The sequence below is a fragment of the Corvus cornix genome, chromosome 11 (assembly GCF_000738735.6).
Source record: "Corvus cornix cornix isolate S_Up_H32 chromosome 11, ASM73873v5, whole genome shotgun sequence".
NCBI classification, from domain to species: domain Eukaryota; kingdom Metazoa; phylum Chordata; class Aves; order Passeriformes; family Corvidae; genus Corvus; species Corvus cornix.
Genome location: NC_046341.1, coordinates 1,945,525 through 1,957,673, shown reverse-complemented (window position 1 = coordinate 1,957,673; position 12,149 = coordinate 1,945,525). Strand labels below are relative to the sequence as shown.

The 12,149-nt window shown below is 49.4% G+C and overlaps 1 protein-coding gene across 2 annotated transcripts in view; it reads left to right on the top strand.

Annotated features, from left to right (window-relative positions):
- The first annotated feature begins 1,722 nt into the window (after positions 1 to 1,722).
- Positions 1,723 to 12,149, top strand: part of LOC104691848 (BTG3 associated nuclear protein) — a 114,959-nt gene continuing 104,532 nt past the window's right edge. For both annotated transcript variants that reach the window (XM_039558453.1, XM_039558452.1), the window contains exon 1: positions 1,723 to 1,814. The gene's annotated coding sequence lies outside the window, so the exon portion shown is untranslated. The remainder of the gene's footprint in view (positions 1,815 to 12,149) is intronic.

Sequence of the window (12,149 nt, the reverse complement as noted above, 5' to 3'; positions counted from 1 at the left end):
AATTTTTGTGTTTGTGTTGTGACGTGATTCATGGCTCTCCAGAGGAGCAGGATCTCACGCCTGCAGAAACAGGAGTTAATAGGCTTTGGGATGGGAATATTATGAAATTATGAGAAATCAGGGCAGCTTTCACACTGGGCTGCTTTAGGATGGCAAAAGCTTTTACCAGCAGCTCCCCACAGCAGGTGGAACATGGATATTTGTATCCCTATTTTTCCACCTGGGACCTGCCATTGCTTGAGTCCAGCAGAAATTCTTTAGCAAAACTGTTGCAGGGCGAATCCCTGCAGCAAAGTGTGAAATAATCCGGTGTGAAAAAGTCAGTTTCTAACTAGTTTAACCTTTGAACTGCCTAATCTGCTTGTGAAGGGGGAGAACATGGTAAATAAATCAACAGGCTCAGCTGAACATTACAAACCTGGATGAGGGAGCAATTTCCAAACACACCAGGTTTGCAGGTGTCAGGACAACCAGTTCCAGCTGAGCCAGAGTGGATTCAGCTGTGTGACATGACACTGGAGAACCCCATTAAGCATCTTATTTAAGGAATATTTCAATGCAGAAGTCTGAAAGTCACTGCTGGCTGTGCTGAAGCTGAAAAGTGAAGTGTGGTTGGTCTTTATTGGGCAACGCTGTGCTAAATAAAGACAAAATCGTCTAATCTTTGTCCTCTTTCAGAGCCATTTGCATACACTTCCTCCGTGCTGCTTTTCTGGGGCTTTTGCATATTTTTGTCATCCCCAGAAGGTTCACGGAGCGTTCCCCACCTTCACCCAGCCCTCCTGTTCTCACACCACACACAGGAGCACAAGTGACAGCAGAGTGAGGCTGATTAACTAATTTAGCAAATTCCCACTTGCTGCCTGCTGCTCAGCTGTGCTCTGGGCACCGCGACATTTCTCTCCTTAACATGACAGCTGACATCCAGCTCATCCTAGCTCAGCGCTCGGGAGCTGACGGAAGGGGAGGAATCTGATGGAAGGAGCAGAGACATGAGTAGGGGATGGGAATGGTGTGAATGACTCTGGAGGTGCAGATCCCCATTTAATCTGCGGGCTGACAGCTCTGCTGGCCGAGTGCTGTGGACGTTGAGAGCCTGGAGCGCGTCCAGGGAAGGGAACGGAGCTGGGGAAGGGGCTGGAGCAGCAGGAGCGGCTGAGGGAGCTGGGAAAGGGGCTCAGGCTGGAGCAAAGGGGGCTCAGGGGGGACCTTGTGGCTCTGCACAAGTCCCTGACAGGAGGGGGCAGCCGGGGGGGGTCGGGCTCTGCTCCCAGGGAACAGGGACAGGAGGAGAGGGAACGGCCTCAGGCTGGGCCAGGGGAGGCTCAGGGCGGACAGCAGCAGGAATTTCCCCATGGAAAGGGAGCTCAGGCCTTGGAAGTGCCCAGGGAGGTTTGGAGTGCCCATCCCTGGAGGTGTCCCAGGAAGGGCTGGAGGTGGCACTCAGCGCTCTGGGCCGGGTGACGAGGTGGGGATCGGGCACAGGTGGGAGTCGATGATCCCGGAGCTCTTTTCCACCCTCCACGATCCCGGGATGCTGTGATTCCCTGACTACACTTCCCGGCACGCCCCGCGCCCCCCCCCGCGCGTACTACAGGTCCCGGCGTGCTCCTGCGGGGGCGCGCGCGCTGCCCTCTGGGAGTCGTAGTCCGGTCCTCGCTGCGGCGCCTCGGCGGGGAAGGGCGGGGGCATCGCGCGCGCGGGCGCGGCGCGTGCGCGGCGCGGGGGCCCGGGCCGGATCTCTCGCGAGGAAGGACGCCATTATCGCAGCCGCCGCACAAAACACCACGAGAACTCGGCGCCCGCCTCACACGGTAACGCGGCGCCCCGCGGGCGGGAGCCTCTGCTGCGCGGCCACCCCCGGCCGCCCGCACGGCCCCGCACGGGGACACCGAGCACACACCGCGCACCCGCCGCGCTCCCGCCGGGCTCCCCGGGCCGCGAGCCGGCGGGGAGGGAGCGGCCGAGGCGGGGGGGCCGCGCGCCCCCCTCCGCCTCCCCCCATCACTCTCATGGGGGTCGCCCGTGATTCGATATCGGGGAGAAATTCCTCCCTGTGAGGGTGCTGAGGCCCTGGCACAGGTTGCCCAGAGAAGCTGTGGCTGCCCCCGTCCCTGGAAGTGCCCAAGGCCAGATTGGACGGGGCTTGGAGCAGCCTGGGATGGTGGAAGGTGTCCCTGCCATGGCAGGAGTGGAACGGGATGAGCTTTGATGTCCCTTCCACGCAGAGGTTTGGCTCTTCCCCGCCCCGCTCCGGGGGCCATCCCCTTGCCGGGCTGCCCAGCGCTGGGCTCGGTGTCCCGCTGTCCCCCTGGGATGTGCTTGGAGCCGGGCGCTGCGGGCTCGGGCTGGGATGGGAGCGCTCCTCCATCCCCTGTCCTGGTGCAGCAGCGCCCGGGCTCGGGGCTGCCGCTGCTCGCGGGAGCGGGCACGGACAGGGAACGGCCCCGGGATGGCTCCCGGCCCTGGGAGCTGCTGTGGTGTGCGGTCATTTAGTGCCAGACAGGGTTTTTCACACCCATATTAGGAGTGGTGTTTTCTGTCCTCTTCATACCAGTTTGACATAGGAGAGTGGGTTTAGATGGGATATTGGGAGGGGAATTCTTCCCTGTGCGGGTGGTGAGGCTCTGGCACAGGTTTCCCTGGATCTGCCCCATCCCTGGAAGTGTCCAAGGCCAGGCTGGACAGGGCTTGGAGCAAGCTGGGATAGTGGAAGGTGTCCCTGCCCATGGCAGAGGGTGGAACGAGATGAGTTTAATGTCCCTTCCCACCCGAACCATTCCAGGATTCCATGATTCTCTGAACACGCTCGGTATCCCTATGCCCTTATTTGCAATTCAAGTGTTGCCTCCTTTCTTTCCCCCCCGCTTTTTTTTTTTTTTTTTTTTGTTTTATTTTTAAATCCATCTAAAGTGGCAAGTTGTGTACTTAACCAAATATAGTCATTTTATCCTGCTATGGCACGGATAGTTTATGGATCAGTTTATTTTTGGAGTTCTCCAGGGAAGACTTTTTGAAGTAAACAAGGGTTGTTAGCAACTGAGAGATTGCTTTGGTGGAAGCAGCTTTAAAATGATATTTTGGAGTGGTTTTTGGTACTTTTTTGCCTTCTGTGTGAGGTTACCTGAGGTGTGGTGCCTTGTCCATACCAAGATTTCAAGAAGTAAACCTGAAATTTGTATAGCTTTGAATATTTAAACCAAGATCTTGAAATATCAAGCAAAAAAGTGCATTTGAATTTCATAGCAGTGACTCTTGAAACAGAGGGTTTTCTCTGTTAGGAAGTATTTATATATTTTTTAAATGCAAGAATTTTATAGATGTGCACCCAAATAACAAAACTTTGATTCTGAAACCTGAACACCTTTTTCCATCCCTGAATGACACCTCGGCTGTAGTTCCATTTTCAGTAGGAGATGTTAGGAAGAAAGATTAATTAATTTATTGAGAGCATAAAAAGATGGAGGTTGGATTTAGGAAACATTGCATCTTCTCCAGAGGACGAAAACATTTTACAACTTTGTTTTTTTGGTTTTTCATCTCTTTTACAGCACCTGGGTTTTCTGTCTGAATCACCCAGCCATGTGAAAGTTGTGTGGTTCCAGAGCAGGTGTTAATTAAGGTTCTTTTAAAGGACTAATGATTAATAACACGCAGAGTAATTGAATTAAACCATTAAGGGCGTGGTGCTAATTAGCAATGCTCACAGCTGCACGGCTTCCAGCAGCACCTGCTCCAATAAATAAGTTTGGAAAAGGCTCCTTTCCTGCCTGTGCTGGTTTTGGAGTCCTCTTTCTGCAATTTTGGGTGTTCAGGTGAGGAAAACTGAGTTTTTAGTCGCAGCTCAGTGTCACCAGAGCTGCCGATTCGGGATTTACCTTGACTTGCCATGGAGCTGTGCTGTCCCATGGGATTCACACCCGCGGGAATTCCAGGAAGAGGCTCCCGTTTGCAAGGACTTGACTTTGTCTCTGGTTTTTCTCTCGAGCTTTCCCCTCAACTTGTTAAGCTTTGTTGGTGCAGGAACAACACGTGGCTTTATTTTGTCCAAATTCCAGGGTTCTCATCCCTTTCCTTGAAGGAACCTTGGAATTGGAATTGCTAGGATCGAGCCACTTGTAGGAGGAGACAGAGCAAGGCCAGTGGTTGGAATTAGAACCACAAAATACCTTTGTATATGGAACTTTTCCAATAAAATTTTAGTCACAGGTTGATTTCCTTTAGTTTGAAATTTGATATTTAGTCATTAATAATTGAAGTAATCTTATTTTCTCTTTTACCCATACTCACTGAAAGGTTAATCAGTATCATTTTCCTTTTTTTTCCCCAAGTAAAATAAAAGGAATAAAATGTTTTCACAGTCACATAAACCACTTGTTTCCTTGCAGGTTTAGGTTTTTAAAGGTGGTGTAAAATAGTGAATTTTGCAAACAGTTAGACTGAAAAATACACAAAAGGTTTAACTTCGTCACACCCTTGGTACGTGGGACTTGAAATAAAATAATTTGTGGTGTTGTCTGTTGAGCAGAATCATTTTATGTTGTTTCCTGTTTGTGACCCCTGACTGAGAGCACTTAAGGGAAAAATATATTCAGTTCAAACCTTTGAAAACCTGAGTGTTATCATGGAGAAGGATGGAGGGAATTGATGGCAGCTGGGGAGTCACCCTTTACATCCCTGCTCCTCAACCTGATCCTCTCTAACGCCCTCTGAATTTATGGTTTGGGGAGTTTAAAGCTGAATTTAGTTGGGGTTTTTGTTTTAACTACAGGGAGGGGAGCTGACAAGCCAGGATCAGGTGGTGTAAATGAAAATTCAAAACTTGGGAGGCAAGATCTGGGGGTTTGGGCTCTGCTCCCAGGGAACAGGGACAGGAGGAGAGGGAACGGCCTCAGGCTGGGCCAGGGGAGGCTCAGGGTGGACAGCAGCAGGAATTTCCCCATGGAAAGGGAGCTCAGGCCTTGGAAGTGCCCAGGGAGGTTTGGAGTGCCCATCCCTGGAGGTGTCCCAGGAAGGGCTGGAGTGGCACTGAGTGCTCTGGGCTGGGGACAGGGTGGGGATTGGGCACAGGGTGAACTCCATGATCCCATGGCTCTTTGCCAACCTAAATAATCCTATGAAAATAATTCAGAATTGGAAGAACTGCTCACTTAATGTTTCCCTGCTGAAGTGATGCTCTTCAGTTTATTTTTATTAATATTTTTGGCAAGAATTTGAAAATCCTGGTATCTCTGTGTTACAAAGCAGGGCTGAGGTCTGGTTTGGCAGCTGGAATGGTTCCTTTTCCTTGATGGCTACAGCAGGAAAATCCTTTAGAAGGCTTTGGAGTGAGCAGGTTACTTGTCTTTGGTGTTGGCTTTCCTGCTTTTTAGTAGTAGGAAAGTGCCAGCACTGGGGGCTGTCCTTGTCTCCTCTGGAATTGTTGGATCTGAAACTTTTTGCCAGTGTATTGAGGCCTAGCAGTGTACATGTTAGGAAAAATATGAAATGAGAAGAAAATAGAAATTATTAATGTTATTTTTATTCTCTTGTTGCTAAAGGTAAGCTGACAGGCCGAGAGGGAATGGCCCTAAGCTGAAGGTGGGCAGGGATAAGTGGGATTTTGGGAAGGAATTCCTGGCTGTGAGGCTGGTGAGTCCCTGGCACAGGGTGCCCAGAGCAGCTGTGGCTGCCCCTGGATCCCTGGCAGTGCCCAAGGCCAGGCTGGACATTGGGGCTTGGAGCAGCCTGGGACAGTGGAAGGTGGATGAAACCAATCCTGGAAGTTTGTTTTTTGAATTTCCTGGAATAATGGAATACCCTGAGTAGGAAGGAATGCAGAGGCATCATCCAGTCCAGCTCCTGGTCCTGCACAGGACATTCCCAAAATCCCACTCTGGCCCTGGGAACGGTGTCCAAAGCTCCTGGAGCTCTGGCAGCCTCGGGCAGTGCCCAGCACCTTCTGGGGGAAGAACCTTTCCCTGATCTCCAGTCTCACCCTCCCCTGGAAGTACTTGCAGGATTTTTGGAGCTGTTCCCAATAAAAATCCTCCATCTAGTGGCTGAAAACAAGAAAACAACGGGACAGAATTTGCTGTCTGGGCAGGTCTGGCCTCACATTTGCTGCTTTTCAGCAAACTGTACAAATTGTGCCTGGTGTGAATGATCCCTGTCTGGGATAATCCCACCAGGATACAGAATCCAGCTTCTGCCTCAAGGCCTGGGATCTGCAACCACTTAGATCCCTCCCCGGGGGTGGGCTGCTGGAGTTCAAGGGGATTAAGTGTCTGCAAATTGAATTCAGGCTTCTCTGTGTGTGCGAGCACCTGAAAGCGGAGCTGTGACACGTGTGAACATATCCTTCCCAGCTCCCCCGGGAATAATTACATCCAGGCTGGGCCGGAGGGGGGTTGGCACACGGCAGCAGCGTTTGTACAAGATCCACAGGGAATTTGGGCTGGAATTCCTGGGCTGTGTGACCACCCACTGCCATTCCCTGTGCCAGAGCGCGTTCAGCGCCTGGGAGGACACTGGGAAGCGGGGAAGGCATTCCTGGATTATTTGTTGGGTGTTGTGTTAGGATTGGTGCCAGGGTTAGAAGAGTTGGGAAAAGACATCCAAGCAAAACAGCGCCTTATACCAGGAATGAAATAAAAAAAAAAAACCTAAAAAGTGAATATTTCTGAAAGCAAAACAATAAACCAACAATAGTAACGGGAGCTTTCGCGGTAATACTTGAGAATTTCTGCCTCCCTGGGAGGTTTTGTACTCCAGAAAGTTTCCTGCTCCTTTATTCCTGGAGCAACCATTTCCTTTTTTTTTGGTTGCTATCCGAATTTTACCACTTGCACTGGAGTCCATCACCACATTATCTCTGTGAGTGATATTTATTTGACATATCCATCTCCAGAATGCTGTGGCTGTTCTGGTTTTCCCAGATAAGGAATATTTCTGTCGTTTTTTTGGGAGAATAGACGTTTTCCCCTGATCTTTAGCTGAACCAAAGCTGCTTGTCTATTATTACACTCATTTTTAAACAGTTAAACTGAAATGTTTGTGTGGTTTTACTATGAAATTTAATTGAACCCCATGGTTTTCCTTGCCTTTTAAAGCAGATTGGGAATAAGGGTGACAGCCAAACAGATGCTAAGAAAAAATATTCTCCTTTGTAGTTTTGGGTAGTAAGAAGGAAGTGTAAATCTGATCTCTTCCTCCCCAAAGGAGTTTTAACTCACGTTGTGATGGGCTGCAGAGAGCTGGGGCTCAAAGGAGGCTCTTGGATTTACAGTGCAGTGAGCCCTGCGTGCTCTCAAATCGTTGCTTTTTATTCTGTTACATTTGCACTGGTGTGGCTTGTCTGGGAATTGGGAATCAGTGCAGGAAGGCTCCGTTGCAGCTGCCAACCAAAGGGATTTTATCATAGAGGAGAAGCCAGGCTCAGGATTAGAAAATTGCTTCAAGTCACAGAGCAAGACTGAACAGAGAATTGTTGTGTCCTGAGCTTTGTAACTCCTGGGAATAAATTCATGTACCCAATTATCCCGACATTCCCAGTTGTGTCCCTGGAGCTGCTCCCAGAGGTTGTTCCCCAGGACACTCCAGAGGGGTCGCAGCTGTGCCAGGTCAGCCGGGGTTGGAGCCTCCAACAGGAGCTGGTTCTTCCTGAAGACCTTCACAGGGACAGTTCTGTGCTGTTCTTGGGGTGCTGCTTTGCTGGGATTCCATAGTTTGCTTCCCAAGTGGAGTTAAGCGTGGATTATTCCTTGCCCAGACACAGCTCAGTGCCCCTCTGGACTGTTTCCCTGCAGGGATGAGACCTCAGGGATTTAAATAAAAACCCAGTTAATGAGTGTTTTGTCCTCTGCATGTTCCCCGGGGAGGGTGGCTGATGCTGATACCATAATCCCTGTACAGCCTGGGGTCATCTCTCTCCTCATGGAGATCAGCCCTGGCCTGTGCTGGATTCATTCCTATCACTGGGCTGGGCTTTGTGTTCACTTGCTTTGGAAAACCTTGAGAAGTGTCACTAAATCAGAGTTTTTGCAAGATAAGGACCTTTGTCCCATTGGTTCAGGAAAAGGGGCTGCTGGGCTGCGTTCATCAGCTGAATTCATTCAAGGAGAATGGTTTTACATGGACAGAGGCAGGGAGAGGTGGGATTTTGGGAAGCAATGAGAGAGGTCAGGCCCTGGGATGGATTTCCCAGGGAAGCTGTGGCTGCCCCTGGATCCTTGGAAGTGTCCAAGGCTGGGCTGGACATTGGGGCTTGGAGCAACCTGGGATAGTGGAAGGTGTCCCTGGGATGGAATGGGATGATCCTCAAAGTCCCTTCCCACCCAAACAACTCCATGATTCCAAACGTGGTTGTATAAAGATTTTTGTAACAGAAATTCTATATTTGAGAATTGCCTTTAATCACTTTAAAGTGGAATGAAGAAGAGGAAGAACACTTGGGGCTCTTGGGTTGGGCAGAGGGAAATGGCATTTTCCAGCTTTTCCCACACAATCAGCAGGGAATATTTGCCGTGGTGCAAGCTGGAATCGGAGGGAAGTTACTTAATTTATCCATAGCACTGGGAAATGTCCAAGAGAGCTCAGCTGCTCCAGCCAGAGCAGTGCAATTCCACACTCCAAGCAGAGCTTTGGAATATGTTTTGATTTTTTTAAAGATAATGTTTACCCTCACTAATTAATAGGAGAGAGAAGATTTATGTTTTGTGCATGTTTTCCTATGTTAACAAGGCGTTGGATAGGTTTGATTATCCACTTTGGAATGCTGCCCCGTGACTCGGGAAAGCCATCAGATATTTCAGTAAATAGCTTTGTTTACAAGGGACTGCTCGGAAGAATTATTCAGAATTAATGTTTTAAAATAGATTAATTAAATTACATTAAACTTGTGTGTGGAAAAGCTAATCTGGAATTCAAGTGAATTTAATTTAGTTGCTTACAAATATTAATTTACTTAATTAAACAAAGGCTGATTGAATTCTGTGCAAAGTGTATCAATTCTGAATAAGAGTATTGGCAGAGATATTTAATGTAATTTATCTAATCAGCTTTAAATTTATATCTTTAGTTGTCTGTGATGAGTTTTTTTGAGTGTTCCAGTACTGGAGCCACTTCCAGGCAAGTGCTTACAGGGATGCTCAAGGCTTTTTGCTCCCCTTTTTGAGGGAAAATGAGATAATTTTTAGTTGCAGTTTCATTTATCCGGCAGGAGCAGGTGTCTGGTGGGATTATTGGATCAGGGGACCAAAGTGGGGTCTGGTCTGGGGTGGGGAAAGGGGGCACAGTGGAAGAGCTGCTCTGGGAATGGGCTCCAAAAGCTCTGAGGAGTTAGAAATGTTTGGGGTAACTGGGATTTCACAGAATTGATCCTTGGAAAAGAGTTCCAGGATCACCAGGCTGTGCCCAATCCCCACCTTGTCCCCAGCCCAGAGCGCTGAGTGTCACCTCCAGCCCTTCCTGGGACGCCTCCAGGGGTGGGCACTCCAAACCTCCCTGGGCACTTCCAAGGCCTGAGCTCCCTTTCCATGGGGAAATTCCTGCTGCTGTCCGCCCTGAGCCTCCCCTGGCCCAGCCTGAGGCCGTTCCCTCTCCTCCTGTCCTTGTTCCCTGGGAGCAGAGCCCGACCCCCCGGCTGCCCCCTCCTGTCAGGGACTTGTGCAGAGCCACAAGGTCCCCCCTGAGCCCCCTTTGCTCCAGGCTGAGCCCCTTTCCCAGCTCCCTCAGCCTCTCCTCGTGCTCCAGCCCCTTCCCCAGCTCCGTTCCCTTCCCTGGACACGCTCCAGCCCCTCAGTGTCTGTCTTGGAGGAGCCCAAACCTGACCAGAAATCCAGGTGTGGCCTCAGCCGTGCCCAGCACAGGGGACAATCCCTGTCCTGGGGCTGTGGCCACACCAGGGCTGGTGCCAGCCAGGTGCCAGTGGCCTCTTGCCCACCTGGGCACAGCTGGACTCCTGTTCAGCCGCTGTCCCCAGCACCCCCAGTGCTTTCCCAGCTTTCTAGCCCCCGTGTCCCAAGCCTGGAGCCCCAGGGGTTGTTGTGACCCACAGACCCTGTGGAACCTCATGGATCCAGCCTGTCCCCTTTGGAGGCACCCAGGGAACTGGGACTGGAGGTGGGAGGACATCCCTGCAAGACACACCACAACCTGTTCCTCAGTGTAGGAATTGAAGGAGGCACTTCCAGCCCCTGGAATTCTCCAGGAGATCCACCAAAAGTGCTGGGCTGGAATTGGTAGGAGCCTGGCTGGCCAGGACCTCCTTTAATGGGATATTTTCCATTGCCTGGCAGAACCTGTCTCACCATCCCCTCCCCCAGATAGTGGCAAAGTGACTGTAAAATATTCCTGCGTTGATCCAACTTCCATGGGCTGCTTGGGGGAGGAGAAGTGGGCACGTTCCTTGGTCCTGCTGTGGTTTATCCCCAGCTTCCTGGCTTTCTGTTAATATTTCTTTTTTATAACTTAATATTTGTTCCTGGGAATACTTCAGCACTGGTGGCTCAATGCCAATGTACGTACACTTAATTTAGATTTAATGGGGACTAGAGTTTCAGACAGGAGGTGGAAATTAGGGGGGAAAAAAAGGAGGGAATATAGAGCAAATTTCAAGAAAACGAGTGTTTTACGTGAGGAAATGCTGGTAAATACTTCACCGAGTAAAGTACGTGGAAACTATCATGGAAAGTTATTCTGAATTTGTTGACTGACGCTTTTGGAAGCTGATAAACTCCTCTAACTCCCATCCTGCTACATTTTATCAGGCTTTTCCCCTTGGTTCTGAAAGCAAGGTCAGCCCACCGGTAACATTTACTATTAGAAATGGAAATGGTGAATTTGGAAGAGGGGCACTTTATTCAGGGTGTGATAACTGCAGTGGCTGCAGCTTCCTTGGACATTGCTTTCCTAATCCCCACACCCAGCGTTGATAAGGAATTTATTTGTTTTCTCCTTATGTTTTGATACAGGATGGCAGCAGAAGGGAATTTTGTCCTGGTTTTGGAAAGGCAGAATTGTGGCTGATTTCTCCCAAGCTGTGTCTGACTGGGTGAAATTGGAATAAAATTAGTTTGAATGGAAATAAATAGTGATGTCATGAACACACATTTCTCTCTGTGAGTTGTAGCTGCTCTACCAGTTGTAGGTTGGTGGTTGTGCCTTTGTTTCAAGGCTCTGGGACAGAATATTGGGGTATTCCTGAGGTGAAGTTGAACACTTTCAGCCTATGGCCTGTGAGAGGTGGAGAACAGGTGTTGGAAACGTGAAATTATTTTGTGTTGAAAAAAGGTTGAGTTTACTGATGTTTTAATATTGAATTTTGAAGGCATGTGGTGAGATCGTCAGATCAGGGCACGGCCAGGAGTTGGATGATCCATGTGGGTCCCTTCAAACTCCGGATTTTCTGTGCTAAATATGCAAAACATTGAAGTGCATTTATACAAAATCATTGCAATTCCTTCAGATTGCTTTAAAAATCTGGAGAAATTTGTAGCTATGAGTGGTTTCAATGCAACACGTGCAGTGTCAGTGAGTCCTGTAAAGAACCAAGCGAATTACAGCGCATCCTGTCAATGAGAAACTGTTTAACAGTTGGGTTTTGTTCTAATTTGGCCTTTTTTTAGTGCTTGGAGTGGCGGATGTCTCCTCTCAAGCTGAGGGCAGGGCCCTGCCTGTTCCAGGCAATGTGTGACACGATGGAACAGCGAGTGCAGCACAGCTGCTTTGTTCTGCTCAGCCTGGCTGGGCACCAGGACTTCTCAGAAATGGCAAATTTTGGTTGCCAAAATGGCATCCACAAGCACGGAAGGACTGCCAGGTTTTTTGGGCCTGCTGCCACAGTCTGTGCTGGCCCAAAAGCCTTTCACCATGAGCAGAATTTCAAGTGACTCAGTGCTGGCAGTGCTGGTATTTTGAGTAAACAGTTTGGAGATGTGGGGAGGTCTCCTGGATGGGCTTGCTCAGAGTTCTTCTCTAAGTTGTGTTGTTCTCCTAAAAGTTTATCCTCTCCGTGTCTGGCTTAATGGATTTCTTGGGCTCAAGTGGAAGAGGAAAATCATTATGCATAGCTGGATTTGATTCCGTGGCAGTGTTAATGGATGAATTATCATTTCCATCAGGAAATCTTGGTTTATCTTGCCAGCGTTTTTTACTCCAGGTTAAAAAGG